Here is a 10,588-nt window from a genome sequence, read left to right on the forward strand (position 1 = left end):
GAAGTAGAATACAAAGTATATGCTGAAGCAGTTGGTTTGGAAATAGAGTAGGAGTCACATAGCACTGCCTCCTAATATCAAATAAAAATCCCATGGGCTAGAAGTTAAGATGTGGCAGCAAGATGGTATTGAGAGAGGAGATTGGTGAAGCCTAGCCTGTCTGGGCTCACAGTACCCAAGGGAATGAGAGGGGGTGCTGTGGAATTGGCACTAAGGCCCATCAACTATTGATAGGGAGACATCCTCTATCACAAGGTGAGAGTCAGATCATTAATGTACATCACGGGATCACATTAGGCACTTGAACCACTGTCATAAGTCATCGATGCCATACTGTCCTCTTCACGTTTTGTAAAGACCTCCTAATGAAACACTAGCAAAGTGCTGGTCAGTGTCCTCTGAGAATTACAGCTTTTTGGGACCAAAACTTTGCTCAGCTCTATTCTACTTTCCCTGTATGGAAACAACTTTTTTTTTTTTTTTTTTTACCGGATATATTCTAAGATGCTGCTGAGATGACAGGAGGCCTTCTGAACACCTGTGAGGAGAGGTGATATGGAAGGGAAGCCTCACATCGGTACCTTGGTAGGAATGAGTCCAACTGGTTTGAGATCCTGTCTCCTCCTCCCCAGTTGCATTAAAAACAGCAATTCCAGTTACATGTTAACCATTCTTTTGCCCTTTCCATGTTGTTACAGTTAACTTTCCTAGATCATTTTTAGTCTTGGCTTTCCAGGTGGTGCTAGTGGTAAAGAACCCACCAGCCAATGCAGGAGAATCAAGAGACAAGGGTTCAATCCTGTGTTGGGAAGATCCCCTGGAGGAGGGCACGGTAACCCACTCCAGTATTCTTGCCTGGAGAACCCCATGGACAGAGGAACCTGGTGGGCTATAGTCCATAGGGTTGCAAAAAATCAGACACAACTCGAGCAACTTAGCATGCACGACTTATATCATCAATACTTGTTTTATAAGGTTGCTCTAAGATTAAATGAGATAATGCATAAAATATTAGCACATTGATTGTCTTAGGATATATTCAATAAATGGAAGCTGTATTATTCAAGAGGTGATGACATCATGATCCCTTTAAGTGTTTTTATGAAACTGAGTGACCACTTGGTGTTCATGTGGTAAAGGACATTAACATTTCTGAATGTGATAGTGGTCTCAGAGACTGATCTGTCAGTTTAGATCCAGTGGTTTTCAACCTGCTGTGCGTGGGCTAGTATAGACTGACTATATAGCATAGCCTGAATAGTGTTAAAAATTAGATAAGTCTGGACCCAAATTCAGATAATCTGATTTCGTAGATCTAGAGAAAGGCTCAAGATTCTGTGTTATTAACAAGATGCTTCCCTCTGGAGGTTCTAGGAGAACATGCATTTCTTTGCCTTCAGGTTGTAGAGAATACCCATATTCTTTGGTTCATAGTCCTACATCACTCCAACTTCCCCTTCCATTGACATAGCTCCCTTTCTGACTCTGACACTCCTACCTTCTTGTTATAAGGACCCTTATAATTACATTGGATCCTCCAGGATATTCCAGGGTTATCTTTCTGTCTTAAAATTCTAAACTCACTTACATCTGCAAAGTCTCCTTTGCTATATAAAGCAACATATCCACAGATTATAGGGATTAGAATGCAGGTGTCACTGGGGATCATTATTCTGAAAATCATAGAGGGTAAACTATTTTTTTGATTGTCAGCTACAGGAGAAATCCCTGGAGACTTTCTTCATTCCCACCCGGTAAGTCCATGTATTGGGAGAGTTTTTCTTCTAAACTACCAACCCCTCTAAGTATCTATTTCTTTGGTATACAAGTGTCCCAGGAGGCTGATGTAGACTTGACAATTCTATATTTAGATCCACTCTGCTGGTATGCAAAGTTCCAATATAAAGGTGGAAATTACTCTGGAGCAGCAGAATATTTTTACTTTTTTAGAGTGTTTGTTCCCACAATGGATAGAAATGCTTTGAGATCACCCTGGGGGAAACTGGCCTCCGAAGTCTTCATGCAGAATTGGGATGCAGCCATGTAAGACCTTATGTGGCTAAAAGAGATCATAGATAATAATTCTGTGAGTTTGCCACTTCAGTCTCTTCAGTAGCAAACACAGCTCATTCACTGGTCTCTGTTTTCTTCAATCACCCCCAAAGATTATAATAGCATTATTGATCTCTTCCTTTGTGAGCCACAGTATCTTAACGTGCTTTATACTATGTATCTACATATTCTATGCTTTTTGACCATAGTGAAGGTGAAAGTCACTCAGTTGTGTCCGACCCTTTGCGACCCCGTGGACTGTATAGCATATGAAATTCTCCAGGCCAGAATACTGGAGTGGGTAGCCTTTCCCTTTTCCAGAGGATCTTCCCAACCCAGGGATTGAACCCAGGTCTCCTGCATCGCAGGTGGATTCTTTACCAGTAGTCATGCAAACAAAGATGTTCAAAAACGCTGGCAGGAACTATTAATAAAAGATCTGGTCAAAATTATTCAACAGGAATCCTACACATATAAAAACCCAGTTACAGAGTTTGTTTAATATTTATATGTTAACTTTGACTTTGGTAGAGCTCAGAAAAAGCTGAGGAAATATGAGTCAGTGCTAGTGAATGATTTCTTCTTGGTGACTTGAGGATTTCATTGAAAATGCCGAACTCTTTATATTTGAATTTTTTGTCTCAAAATACACTGTATCCATCAGTGTACCACCATTAACATGTTGGCAGGTAAACTGAATGTAACTCCAGAAGAAACTGAAAGGTGGATTGTAAATTTGATTAGAAATGCAAAACTGGATGCTAAGATTGATTCTGAACTAGGCCGTGTGGTTATGGGTAACAATGCAGTCTCACCCTATCAGGGATTCAAAAGACCAAAAGTATTTCATTTATAAGACAGAGGTTGGCCATGGATATTGGGAAGAAATTTAAACAGGGGCTTCTAACTGAGCAATTCAGGACGCTGGCTTCTATTGAAGAACTGTATAGAAAAAGTATAAAAGAAAACTATAAAAGAAAAGTGAAACAATGCAACCATTTTATAAAATGAAACATGTTGAAAACAACATACTGAGTATAAATTTTGGAGAATTTGAATACAATTGTTTCATTTTAAAAAATACTCGACAATTCTAGGATATGCTGGATGGGGGTCACACAAGCTTATGGGCCAGGGTATCCGTGGCTTTCACTTGTGCTTGATTATCAGTGTACTAGATGCTAACTTCTGTCGAAGGAAGGACCTCAGCATAGCCCCTCAGTACAGGCAGCATGTAAGACTTCATGTCTGAAGGCTGTAGCTTCTATTCCTGGGCCCTGGTTACACATGGTCCTGCTCAGATGGACACTGGTCATTTTTGGATGTTGACTCAGTGCTGTTCTTAAGGTCTCTCCGGCTATTTCTTCTCATTCTTTGTCCAACTGTCTTCTAAGTATCTTTTATCTTTTTGTTTTTAGCCTTTGGAACCCATCTTTTGTCTTCAAGGTAAACTTTCTCTTATCATTTATATCATCACCATATCATATATTCTTTCAAAACCTCATGCATCTATAGCTGAGGCATAATGTGTGGGTTGCTAAACTCCAAACCAGCAACCAACTCCCTTTGCTTTTTCTGCTTTCTTCTGTCACTTCATCTCCACAGCAATGATGGAGAATGCTTAGCTGATTGAATGTGGGAAGAAATGAGGAATGAAGCAAAATTCTGGCAACAAATTCATATTAATTAACATTTCAAAAAAGTTTGTTTCAACACTGAAATTCAAAGGTACAATTCCCTAAGTTCAAGGCTAGTGCCCGTTTCTACTAAACCACACCCCATTGTATTCGCTGCCGTCATTTCAATAGCTTTTTCAACAACTTCAAGACCTTGGATTTCCAAATTGGCATATTTCTCCTTCACCAGGACACCTCCCACTCTTTCTAAATATCCGCTCTCACTGTGGTGCGAGCATCCTGCTCCCCAGCTCCTGGGAAAGGCTAAGTAACAAGAAACCTGCACCACCCTCTGTTAAGCTGCCTGTCTACCCTTTCACAATTTCAGCCGACTGTCTGACTCAGCTCTCTGTCTGCCAGGAAAAGACTTGTAGAAAACATTTCCTACTGCTTCTCTTCTCCCAAGGAGTACAGGATTAGCATGCAGTACATCTGAGCACGGGGCAGCTCCTTTTCAGTTTGTTTGTCTGGTATTAAAAGGGGATGGGAACTAGCTTAAGGTCTGAAATGAGTTCCTTCCCACAGATACCTGCCCACCCTCTAATACCCAGGTACACAGTAAGAATGTGGACTCTGCTGGCCGCTCAACTGGTCCAGCTTCCTTAATGCAAGTGGCTGCTTGTCTGACTCTGTCTCATCATTCCAGCTCTTTCCTTTCAATTTTATAATGAAATAGTACAGAGAGGCAGCCAAGATTAGTATGTAGGTTACTCTAGAGTTTGTATCAAAAAAAAAAAAGTGAATTGAGCTGCTTCTTACTCATTAGGTGATGTTGGGCAAGTTGTTTAAGTTCCTCAAGCTTCTATCTGCTCCTCTGTAAAATGATACTGAAGACACCTACATCATGGATTGCTAAAAGGATAAAAATAAACTAGGTAAAACACTTACATGCCTGGTACATGTTATTCCATAAATGGAAGTCATGGCTGTGTTTTGTGTTATTTAATAAGGAGATCCAACCAGTCCATTCTAAGGGAGATCAGTCCTGGGTGTTCATTGGAAGGACTGATGCTGAAGCTGAAACTCCAGTACTTTGGCCACCTCATGTGAAGAGTTGACTCATTGGAAAAGACCCTAATGCTGGGAGGGATTGGGGGCAGGAGGAGAAGGGGATGACAGAGGATGAGACGGCTGGATGGCATCACTGACTCGATGGACGTGAGTTTGAGTAGACTCTGGGAGTTGGTGATGGACAGGGAGGCCTGGTGTGCTGCAATTCATATGGGGTCGCAAAGAGTTGGACACAACTGAGCAACTGAACTGAACTGGACTGTGTCCTTTCAATGAAATATACCATGCTTGGCACTATGGAATTAGGGAGAGAAGGAGACATGGTCCCTGCAGAGGACTTTACAGACTATTGGAAGAGAGAAAATATCAAAGTAAGCTAAGGACGTGGGTGAAGGAGTGTTATGGGGAGAGAACCGAATGGAGATGAAGTTGGAACTATGCAGCAGGGAGGAGGGTCCAGAGGGAAAACGTCATTGCAAAAGTATGGGAAAGGCCACCTTGACATTACATTCCATTCTGTGGACAACAGATTTTTCTCATGTTTCTGACATTCTCTTATTCAGTAGTGGTGTATAATGACCGTAAGATGTATACCTCTATTATTCTGTACTTTTTGGATAACTGTGGGTATCGCAGCTTCCCACTAGTTATCTGGGTGGCTTAGACAGTGAAGAACCTGCAATGCAGGAGCCCTCGGTTCAGCCTCTGAGTCAGGAAGATCCCCTACCTGGAGAAGGGAATGGCTACCCACTTCAGTATTCTTGCCTAGAGAATTCCATGGACAGAGGAACCCCAGCAGGCTACAGTCCATGGAGTCACAAAGAGTTGGACATGACTGAGTGACTCACAGTTACAGGCTACTTAGGAACAAAGAAGCATTTCTTCCTTTCTCATCCACCCCTCTTTCCCTCATACTACTGTGATCTTCTGGGTCATCTTTAGAAAGCTTAGATTTTTTTCTTTTTTTTTTCTGACTAGATGATAGTTCAATCACAGATAATTTTCTGGGCAGATTTTAGCCATCTCTAAAATTTAGAATGAAAATTAACTGAAGTGTATATATGCCAAACCGAATGCATGTATGCCTTCTCTACACTCGATAAAGCAAACAGGTTGTCTGAATGCCTGACCAGATAGTCATCACATCTGTGGGCTGAATAGTACTTGGGGAATTGGCTGGGTCATTCTTCAGTTGACTAACACGTTACAAAATTCTCCTATTCCCCAACGTCATAAGGAATATTATAATGAGAATCAGGGCATCTGTATTCTAGTCTAAGCCAGCAGTGATGATTGTGTATAAAATCAGGTAAATCTTCTTGATTGATTTCTCAGTAAGTAAAATAAGTGAAATAACCCCTGCCAATGGCTCTGTGGAGCACAGTTGTAATTTTCTTTGCAGAATCTGGTGCTTCTTATTTATAAAATGGTAAGAAATGATAACTTCTCCTTGAACCACTTTACCTGATTGTTGTGGAAGTCAGACTATTGAAAGGAAAATATTGTACATACACACCACATCTTTGTTGTCTATTCATCTGTCAGTGGACATCTAGGTTGTTTCCATGTCTTGAGAACACTGTAAATGGTGCTGCTATGAACATAGGAATTAGAGTTTCTTTTGGATGTATGCCCAGGAGTGGGATTGTTGGGTCATATGGTAATTTTTTTGTTTGTTTTTTATTATTGTTTTAAATTTATTTTTAATTGGAGGATAGTTGCTTTACTGGTAATTCTATTTTTAGTTTTCTGAGGAACCACCGTATTGTTTTCCATAGTGGCTGCACCAATTTGCATTCCCACCAACAGTGTAGGAGGGTTCCCTTTTCTTCACACCGTCTCCAGCGTTTGTTGTTTGTAGACTTTTTAATGATGGCCATCATTTGCTGTACAGTAATAATTAGCGCAACATTGTAAATCAACTATACTTTAAAAAAGAAAGGAAAACGTTTGGTAGCTTGGTCTCCAAGGCTGGTTTTTAAGTGTCTAAGAAGATTATGTTCCCATTAAGATTTCTATAGGTTGGTCATTTCCTGTTTTTCCAACCTTGCAAGGCAGGTTTCCTGGGTGTCTGATTTCCCTCCTATTTTGGTCCCAGGCTCTAGGCTGGTGAATTTGTTATCATTACCAGGTATGCGTCTATCAGGTCATTCGTCAGCCTCAGGTTTTGCAGTTGTAGTCAACAGACAATAGGAAACAGTGTCTTCTGAGTTTCTTAGAACCAGGCATTTGTAAATATGATCATCACATTTCAGTGTTCTTAAATCATCCAGTGACTGCTCCTCCCACTTGGAATAAAACCCAGATTGTTGCCAGAGACTGCCCACGCTCACATGCTGTTGCACTGGCCTACTTTGGACAACACTGATTGTGATGCAGTCGCAGGGGCCTTCTCTCTCCTCTTTGTACATGCCAAACCCGTTCCTGCCCCAGGGCTTTGGCTCCTACTCGTTCCTTTCCCTTCGATGCTCTTTCCTCTCTCTTCAATGCTCTTCCCCGAGATCTCTGCATGGGTGGCTCTCACTCCTTCTTCCCTATTCCTGTCTCAAAAAAATGTCACTTCTGCAAGGAGGCCTTTCCTTATCTCGCTATCTGAGGTCCACCCCTGCTTCAGCCCAACTATCATCTCGTTTCTTTAGAGTCTTATCACAATCTGCTATTGACTTATGCATTGTTTCATTCACTGTTTACTCTGTATCTTCTCAGTAGAATGGAATCTCTTTTCCCAGAGTGCTATTCCAAATGTTTAACAACCAGTGTTACATGGCACTAATCAGTCAAGATTGACATTGACCAAAGTCTTGAAACAGGGTCCAGAGGGCCCCCTTGACCTTTAAGTTGTTGAGGAGGCCCAGGAGTCCAGAGGGAGGGGTTGAAGTAAATAAGCAGGGCAGGTTAATTACGGGACTCAAGAAAATGTCTATGTACCCACTGTTGTGGAAATATTTCAGTATCTTAGTGATCAGTATGACCATTAGTTTGTCTAGTTGAATACCCACCCTACTTGTCTTCTATACTCAACACTGTATCCCAGGCCTGGAACAGTGACTAGAATATAGCAACCCTCACATGTGACTTACTTGACCAGCAAGTGTGGTCCACAACACTAAGTTGATATTTTCTAGAAGAGCTATAAGGTAGCCTGGGTTCGAAGGTCACTTATAGGATTAAATAATGGTGTATTTAGGCCATGCAGCCTAATTGTTTTCTTTTAATGGCCGCACTGTGGTGTTTGGGATCTTAGTTCCCTGACCAAGATCAAATCTCTGTCCCCTGCGGTGGAAGCATGGACAGCTTCCACTGCACCACTGGGGAAGTCCATATGGTCTGCTTTAGTGATAACTAATGTGTGGAACTCTTTATTGTTTACACAATTTACATGTCAACTGTCTCATTTTGTCCTCTCAACCACACTGAGAGGCTGGCACAACAAGACATTATATTCATTTCTCAACTAAATAAACTCAGGCTCCTATAAATCAGTGGTAGCCAGAGGGTGGGCAGAGCTGTGAAACAGTCCATGTCTGGGCTGGGACCATGTTCTTTCCAGCAAGCTATGTGCTCTGTCCCCAGCCCTGTTTCCATCTGAATCTAAGTACAGAAGCACCTACTGGGTATATGTGTAAAGATTCTGAGTTTTACAACTGGGGTTGTATATAGCCTTATGTAATAACAACTGTGGTTATTTTTACAGCATAGGGTAATTTAAGCAAGAGTGACCAGCCTAAGAGGGTCTAGAGGAACCTAGAAGCTCTAAGAGTTGGAGGAACAGGAAATGACCAACCTTGAGAAGACTTCAGGGAGATAGGGTCTTCTCAGACACTTGAAAACCAGTCTTAAAGACAAGATTGCCAAGACTTTTTCTCTGTAGGCTCACAGGGCAGAGTTAATACCAACAGTGAGAAATAATTGCAAAAATCGAGTTTTTGATTCAAAATATGTATTTAAAAAATTAGAAATAATGTAGCGCTGAGCAATGTTTTCCAAAATACAGTATATACAAAATGGTGCTAAGAAAGTTTTTTTTATCTAGGACATGATTTAACATTTTGAAAAATTTTGTTATAAGTTTACTTTACTACATACTAGGGAAATATATAACTAGTAGACAATTTTATGATTTCAGATATATAAGAAGTGGTTAAAGTAGATATTTAACTTTTCAAAAAAGTTGAAACAAAAGCATTTAAAGAGAAAGTTTTGGTGTGTAACAGTAAAGGCGATTTTCAGACATGTTACAATTGAAATGATTGATGAGTGAGTGGTTTGTGAAAATCATATTCTTTGAAGCTAGCTCTATCACTTTTCATGGCCTTGAACATATTCCTCACATTATGATGTTTAATTTCCTCATCTGTTTAATAAGTCTGTGTGGCAAGGACTAATGGTTTAATGAATGGAAAGTATTCAGCTTAGTTGGACACATAGTGAGAACCAACTAAATGTCCTCCGTTGTTTTCATTTTTATAAATAACAAAGAGAACTATTGAACCATGGATGGCTACCTTGTGAAGCAGAAAGCTCCTCATTGTGGAAGATGTATAAATAGAACTAGGTGGGCATTTGTTAGGGGTGCTGAAAGGGAGATCCTATGTGGTGTGAACTCAGCTAGAACTCTGAGGTTGTTTCAGATGGGAGATTTCTGTGAGTCTGCCCTTAGTGAATTCTCTCTTGATGTAAGAGAGACTTGAAACTAGAGTCTTCCTCCTCCAACTTGGGAGGACACCTAAAGTACTGCTTGATGGGAATCAAAGAGCCATTGCTCTGTGAGCACTATTGTTGGCCTTTATAGAACCCACGTCACAGTCAAGGAGAGTTGTCTGAGAACCACACGGCTATTGTCCTATAGTTCTTGCCCAACCAGGAAAAATACCCATTCTATCCTCACAGCCTTCCTCACAACTGTGAGGAAGACTGTGAGGGTTCCCATGGGTACAGAGGGGACCCGTCCTGTCTAACCCTCAGCTGGAACCTGGCCTTCATCCGCCAGTGGCTGCTGACAGGCAGCCAGGTCCACTTGAGAGCTCTGGCCATGGGAAACACTTCCTTAAGCGAGCTGAAATAGGCTTCTCTGCAGCTTTCACCCACATGTCCTAATTTCATCTTCTTTAACCACAAAGAACAAGTCTCCCATTGCCTCCCAAGAGAATCTTTCAGAAGGCTGCCGACTGATGGAGTGCTTGCCCTGTGGTTATTGATTTCCATGCCATTCTGTGGTGTTCCCACAGTTACACTGTTTCAGTCATAGTTTCCAGGCCTTCTTAGTCATTGACCAACATGTTCTAATATTTGTCTCTGCCCTTTTTTGAAGGCAAAAGATACTGGAATCTGGGCCCCTTTTCCAGTATAAACAGAGATGCTTTCATTAGCAGTTCAGTTACACAAGATCCAGTCACTGTACTTACGTGACTCCATTAATGACCGATTATGGTGTGTCTGGTGCGCTTTAGAGCTCGGCCCCTCCCCACCCTTTTAACTCTGCAAATGATCCTAAAAGATGTCCTCCAGGTCTACTACCCTCGTTTGCATCCACAGACTGAGGATTCTAATGTCTAATTCAAATGCTGTCCTGAATTTCATGATTAAGTATAGCAGCCTTGTGAATATCTATGGATGCGTGTCTTACAGGTGTTCTATCTTACAAAGTTCAAATTGAATCCACCCACTTTCTCTCTATGCTCCATCTCTGCACTGAGGATAATAATAGTATTTACTTCACAGAGTTGTTCTAAAGTTGAGGATAGCAATAGTTCTAAGAAGTAAATGAATGAATGAATGTGCATAAAGCACTTAGGATTGTAACTGATGAATTTACTTACATATTGCTATTATCAGAGGATATAGAAAAC

The 10,588-nt window shown here is 41.1% G+C and overlaps 1 pseudogene; it reads left to right on the forward strand.

Annotated features, from left to right (window-relative positions):
• Nucleotides 1-1,762: 1,762 nt before the first annotated feature.
• On the forward strand, nucleotides 1,763-9,804 carry LOC147369621 (eukaryotic translation initiation factor 3 subunit E-like; annotated as a pseudogene).
• Nucleotides 9,805-10,588: the final 784 nt, after the last annotated feature.

The sequence above is a fragment of the Bos grunniens genome, chromosome 7 (assembly GCF_055505025.1).
Source record: "Bos grunniens cultivar Pamir isolate PY7600 chromosome 7, Bosgru_T2T1.0, whole genome shotgun sequence".
Taxonomy (NCBI): domain Eukaryota; kingdom Metazoa; phylum Chordata; class Mammalia; order Artiodactyla; family Bovidae; genus Bos; species Bos grunniens.